Here is a 6,676-nt window from a genome sequence, read left to right as displayed (position 1 = left end):
CATCTCGCTATCTGTCAAGAGAAATACAACGGCGTTAAGAGGGTAGACCGCGGTTGGTGGTCTTCACTCATCCGATGCTAAAGTTAGACAATGTATTTATATTGACAAAGTAGCGGTTTATAGCTATTAAATGCGTAGTAAATGAAGAGAGAGAAGTGGACCTTTTATGGGTGAAATAGTGAGTTGTCTCACTCTTGTTTTCGATGTGGGACTAATATGCTTCAATCTGGTAAGTTTTGGTCCTTTCTGCAGAGATGACTTTGAGTGGTGCATGTCGGCGCGTTGAGACATGTTTTGGCCTGGAACTAGTTTGTCAATGAAGGTTGTCTTGCTGTGTTCCCGGAGGTCACACAGCCAAGACCAATCCGACAGAGTGATATGGTCTAGTATGAGTGCTGATTATGGCCGGCAGATACCATGTATGTACACTAAGTGAAAGCCTGTGGATTGCCCGCAAACTGCAGTTCTGCAAGTTCACGCCAAGGGCAGTTCTGTAGAGTTCTGGAGTTCACAACAGTAGGGAAGCTGCTCCAAAGTGATCCCCGTGCAGTGTTTCAATGCCAAGCTATTAGTCCACATACAAAGCAAAGTAGTCACCAGAGTCATGTTGGGGGATGCAAAGTTGGCTCACAAGTTAGACTGCAGTAGCCAAGAAAAGATACAGGGAAGATGAGAAGTATAGTACCCGCACAAGATGACTGCAAAGGTGTTTTGAGTGGTGGAGACAACTAATGTCAAAGCTCACAGCTCATAGTGAATGGAGAAGTCCAGTTGGTACAAGGGATGGAATGTCGAAGCTTCAAATATGACTGCCTCTTGTGGAGTGACGACTTGTATGGTGTCTGTAAGGCAACGTTATAATCAAAAGGCAAAGAAAACAAAGCATCTGCAAGTCTACAATTGGCGTCATGCTTTGATATTCTCAAAATTGAAGCAAGTGGCAGAGAAGACCAACAATGAAATTCTTTTGACTTTTCTGTACAAATTGTGATCCCATACACGGCATGACAGCATTGAACTTTGGCAAGTCACATATGGCAGCAAGATATCACCTCTCAGGGAGCCACTTTAAGCTTGGCGGTGGAGGAATGCTCAAGGCCCGCACATAAAAACAAAAGGCTTTAAACGTATGTGTGCTGCAAGTCAGAGCCTTAAAACATGTATAATTGATTGTGTGATTATCAAATATTCTAATTAAAGGCAATTGAGTCATAGTAGACGTAGGTGGAAAGTAAAGAGAGCAATCGGTGGCATCATTGAATCATGGGTCGGTGATATATTATTATACATATATAAAGCGTCGATGCACTGTTATACTGTTCTAAGTACAGTAAAATTCTGTTTTTGCCCTTGGATTTTTGTCGTAATTTCAGGCTGCCATTGGTGTGTGCATAACCGCGAGGTCTGGAAGCCTCTGTCTAGAGTCAGGGTCAGCCACCGACATCAACAGCGAAAAAAAGCTTGGTATCCCAGTTTCCAATTCTCCAAAATTTCTAACCCCCTTAACCCAATCGAATCGAAGTCCTCCTCTTTCCGCTCTCCACCCAATCGTAAAGGCTTGGCTATTTTGATTTGTACAACGAGAGAGGTGAAGATGAGGAAGAGGAGGAGGACAATGAAGAAGAGGGCGATGTTGATGTTATTCCGGGCGATGCAGCTGAAGCAGAATAAGAAGAAGAAGAAGAAGATGACGATGAGGTTAAAGTTGTTGTGAAGCTTAAAACTTGGCAATTTTGGAGATTGGCTTCAGCTTTAAAAGTCGGTTGCCCCAAAACAAGTGTAAGTGTAATTTCTCTATATTTATTTGCGTTTTGTGGTAGCTGACAAGCTGTGGGATTTCGTATAGAATTTGAATTTTTTGCTCTAAATGGAAATTGATACATTCAGTTGCTCAGTTTTCTGGAATATATCTCATTGCTTTCTCAGTTTATTGTGTACATCAAGTTGAAATCAATCTTTCTGTTTCGAAATTAGTTGCTTTGGTTTTTCATCTCATTTTGAGGAAGAGAAAATAGTCCGATCAAATTAAGTTCTTGATTCCTCTCATTTACGCCCCAGTTCTTCCTCTCAGTAAGTCCCACAATTCTGTTCAGCTTTTGTGATTTAATTTGTGATTTTGTTCGTATTTAACATCCGGGTTTTTGTTTCTCTTGGTTTGACTTCTTTCGGAAGAATCCACATGTACGGGACTGTTTGTTTACTGCTGCGTTGGTTGGAGCATTTGCTCATGGCTTTTTTTTTTGGTGTATCCTTTTATTGATTTCTAATTTGGTTCTGATTGTTATACTGGTGATATGCTGCTAAGAAATTACTATGCTTTAGGAAATTAAGATTACACAAGTATTGACCTTTGCATTTGAATGGTTGAGGATGTTGAGAGTCGGAAATAATTAGTACCTACTAAATGTTTATAGATTTTAGTATTTTGATGCCATAAGGTGTTAATTTTTCACTTTTCGATAGATAATTTTGGAATTGTTAGGGCATGCTTTTGCATTTTGTAATGAGTGGCACAATATTGCATTCATTTTTTTTTGAAAGGAATATTGCATTCTTTTAGATCTCTAAGTGTGTGTGAATGTTAGCACAAAGTGTTTACGATGCTTGAACACTACAAGTATAACAATGTGTATTCATGGCTTCGTTAATTCATCCGGAATAAATTTTTTCATAGTTTTGTCCTGAAGCTTATTAATTTATGTATCTGCTATGATTGTCATATTGGCAGGGTAATTTTCTACCTTGCAGAAAGTGTTAATATGAAAATGGAAACAATGGGAAGAACAAATTGATGATTTCATGTATGACGAAGATCTTGCTGCCGCTATGCGAGCTGTGGAGGTCTGTTAATGAATTTTGTCCATAAGATTCTATAAGGGTACCATGCTCTCCCATTTTCCTTTTGCACGCCATTTTCTAAGCTTTTTCATATGATTTAATGCAAACATCAAGATTAACATTTTGGATTCGGTTAGAGGGTCAAGGTCATATTTTCAAGCTTTTCCTAAGTGCCTTCAACCACAGCATGTGCCGACAAGCCCTTGACTTAGGGTTACAGGACAGTGGTAATGGTAGGTATCAGAATGCACATAAAGTACAACAGTAGTAATCATCTAGATCCCTAAGGATTTATGGAGTCTTATCCCAAACTGCACCATTAAAACTAAGATCAGACAAAAGGAACCAACACAACACTGTCAAAACTGAGATTTGAGAATGACATTGTCAAGCCTGAGCAATTGTTTAGAAGCAATATATGTGTATTAGAGGAAAAGTACCTTATGCAGGACCATGTATGTTTAGGGACATAGTTTATTTGACACAAAAGTAACTTCAGCTCTATTAGACACAAAGCCAACTTCAATTCAACTTAGATAGACATTCTCTTTCGGTCTATATATAATGTTTTCGTTTTAATATTCTTCATCATCAAAGTTGTTTTGCTGCAGAGATAAATTTCCAGATTGGCTTTTTGTTTTACTGACGGATTGGCAATGTAAATTCTGTAGGTGTGGTTATGCATTCTGTTACAACTGTGGAGTACAACGGTACAACCTGTAGCTCATACAGCTACCTGTCGAAGCTGTTATAAGTAATGCAATAGCTATATATTCTAACACTGATATTACATCCTAGCTTAGTCATTTGAAATTTGAAAATTAAACCATGTGAATTGATATGGCATTATTGCTTAATGTGATTTATGGTTCGTTTCAGTGTTGTCGGGTTCTGGTACACGAGAAGTTTGAAAAGTGTAGTCACACAGACATGTCCTCATAAATAGTCTCGCAGGATGTATTTTATTCTTCAGGTGAATTTCCTCAAGAACTTCAAATCCAAACCCGCTTCTGAAAATCAGGTATATTTGAATACCCTTTTAGTCTCATAGTGATTTTCAATCTCTAGAATGCTGACTGACACAATCTGCTTTATTAGAATCTAGATTTTGGATCTGGAATTGAGATTTTTGTAGGCTTTGTATTCATAGACCTAAGAAATAACATGTTAACAATTTAACAACAGAGCAATCTCAAAATAGGAAAACCAACCTTTGATAGAGACTCGAGTAAAAGTAGAAAAATAAATGATGCTTATATTGATGAAGTCTTAATTAAAATTCTCTGACAGAGTAGCTGCAACTACTTATTTTCTTCCTCTTCTAAATCCCAAGGGATGCTTATGGAAAACCATATTCTGCAACAAGGCCTGTGGAGATAAAGAAGTTTGAATAGTATCAGCAAAGCTGAAAAGGCCTGATGCTGTCTCTAACTTACATTTATTGTCCTTTACTCTTTAAGTCTTAAAAGTATTTACATTTGGACATCTGAATCTTCATATCATGCTGAATTGAACTTTCCAGTTCTTGGGTAAATAGTAAAACCTTTTAGTTCCATTGCTTTATGCCTTTTTGCTTTCCTGGGCTTTCAGATTAGTGGAAGTGTTAACTGGCTCATTGGTCACAATTATTGAGCTTGGGTGAATAGTCAGTCTCAAACACTATTTGATACTAACTTTATTTTTGGTATTGCGTTCATAAGAAAGATATCAGGATGGCACTATTTCATGAGTTCAGCGGTTATAGTTCTTGAACAAGGGGGAGACAAAATCATAAAACAAGTGCATATGTCATGAAATAAATTCTGTTATTGTGTATACGTGGACAAAAGAATCAAGTGCATTTCGTGAAGATTGAAGAAGTGATAACTCTGTTTCGTTAGAAAGATCAAAATGTTTAGCAGTTGTTGAATGTGATATTAAACCTCAAAATTTGAGGAATTCTTCTCAAAGCTAAAACTGCTTGGACTCTCTAAGAGGGTCTGAAGGCTTTAAAATAATATTTATTACAAGTCATATCAGTATGATCAAAAGAATCCCTACGGCAGGGTCTGTTAACAGAATATCAGAAGAGATCAGAGACGAGAACTTCTCCTTCTTGCCACCTGTCCTGTATTTCAAAATCAAGTAATAACTATATTCCTCTGTTTTTCATATTTATATCATTGTTATGGTTAACAATGGAATGTGCAATACCTTACATGAACAATATAAAGGTGTAGTGCTTTTTTTTTTTAGATGACTGCATTAATCTTAGTCATATCATGACTGTATGCATTCTATGTTTTCGATCTTCTATATATTGGTTTTGAAAAATTTAAGGTAGCACCTGAAATTAGGGTAGTGCTTTTTTTTTTTTAATTTCTTCATTCTGTTCTGTTTATTATGTCTTTGTCCTGTCTCCATTAGGTCTGTAACAATTAGAGTTTGCATGTAAGTAAGCTTACATCTTACTGATCAGTATAACATATGCTTATCTTCTTTTAAAATTTTATTATCTGCTATAACGTTCATTTGCATTTGGAGTCTTAAGTTAGACAAAAGATAGTGTAATCAGAATACTTTGTGGTGGGCATGATCAAACAACATATATTAGGAGAGAATCACTATAAGCCTGACCGATGATAATAAATTTAAAAAATAGGAGCAGGGGAGTGGAATCACCTTGATGATTCTCCCATTTTCCTTTTTCACATTATATACATGACATGCACTGTCGATTCCTTGCATCCTTTTGAAGAGTCAGTTCTAGCTGTTCAACTACTGTGGTTTGATACCTGCTGGATGCACTTGGAACTTTTAGTTCAATTGCAGCTTTGGGCATTGAATTTTCCTCTAATGATTAGCCTTTGGTTTAGGTTTTGATAGAGAGCTCTTTATAACCTGAAATTTCTTTTAGTTCTAATATCGCTGTCTCAAGAACTATATATTTTCTCTGTTATCTGCAAACTTACCGGTACTTGCTACATATTCAACTATCAGTTCTTATTCGGCTTCTACTGCATTCTTACTTTGTCTTGACTAATTAGATGAACCTCTGTGAGGAATTGAAAGCAGTAAAGGATGTGGAGTCAAAACCAACCAATGCTGCGAACAAGGAACCAGCCAAAAATGCGAAGTCTCAACTGTAATCATAGACAAGTTTTTGCTGTCTAATGTGTAATATGTACATATAGTACCAGATTTGAAATGATGTATAATGTATATATAATTTTGAAATCTGGCTATAGTATCCAATTTGAGAACATGTAAAATAATGTGTAGTTGTATATGCAATTTTGAAATCTGGCTGAAGTACCAAATTTTGGATCATGTAAAACAATGTCTGATGTATATGTATAACGCAATTATATAACGTGCCTAATGTTTGTAAATTCAATATTATTATATTGAATAATGCCGCAGCATCGCGCGGGCAATGTCGCTAGTTTAAATAAAGCGTGAATTGGAGTGCAGTACGATGCCCAACAATTCAATTGGCTTGAAAGAATGGTTTCTCACCAGTTCTCGGGTAGTGGTATGAAGTCAAGGCCTATGTTGAGAAGAAAACAAGAAATATTGATTAGCATGAATGCTTCCAATTATGGGGTAAAGGAAGAAGAAGGTAAACTTGTACCCATTTTGGTGCGCAAGGAAGAGCGTGGAATCCAAACCTCCATCTATACGTACCTCGGTCGTACATCTCCTCCTCCTAATCAAACTACAACAGCTGGCCTCCATCTTGAAGTGAATCCCAATCTTATACTGATCACGCTATAGATATTCTTCAAAGGAGATGAAACACCATGCTTTTGAAAGTGAATCCCAACCTTCGACCCAGTTTGGGATTGATTCCCAACCT

General features: G+C 37.0%; 1 long non-coding RNA gene across 9 annotated transcripts; it reads left to right on the top strand.

Annotated features, from left to right (window-relative positions):
* Nucleotides 1-1,310: 1,310 nt before the first annotated feature.
* Nucleotides 1,311-6,209, top strand: LOC112180681. 9 transcript variants are annotated; one of them, XR_005803522.1, is made up of 5 exons: nucleotides 1,311-1,779; nucleotides 2,729-2,878; nucleotides 3,510-3,592; nucleotides 3,718-4,962; nucleotides 5,893-6,209. It is a non-coding gene; the product is annotated as an uncharacterized LOC112180681 (long non-coding RNA). The 9 variants fall into 9 exon arrangements; XR_002928406.2 differs by having other exon boundaries at nucleotides 1,312-1,779; nucleotides 5,865-6,209; XR_005803524.1 differs by adding an exon at nucleotides 2,976-3,071 and having other exon boundaries at nucleotides 1,322-1,779; nucleotides 2,729-2,841; nucleotides 3,718-6,209.
* Nucleotides 6,210-6,676: the final 467 nt, after the last annotated feature.

Source organism: Rosa chinensis, chromosome 7, assembly GCF_002994745.2.
Source record: "Rosa chinensis cultivar Old Blush chromosome 7, RchiOBHm-V2, whole genome shotgun sequence".
Taxonomy (NCBI): Eukaryota; Viridiplantae; Streptophyta; class Magnoliopsida; order Rosales; family Rosaceae; genus Rosa; species Rosa chinensis.
This window is presented reverse-complemented; position numbering and strand designations above follow the sequence as displayed.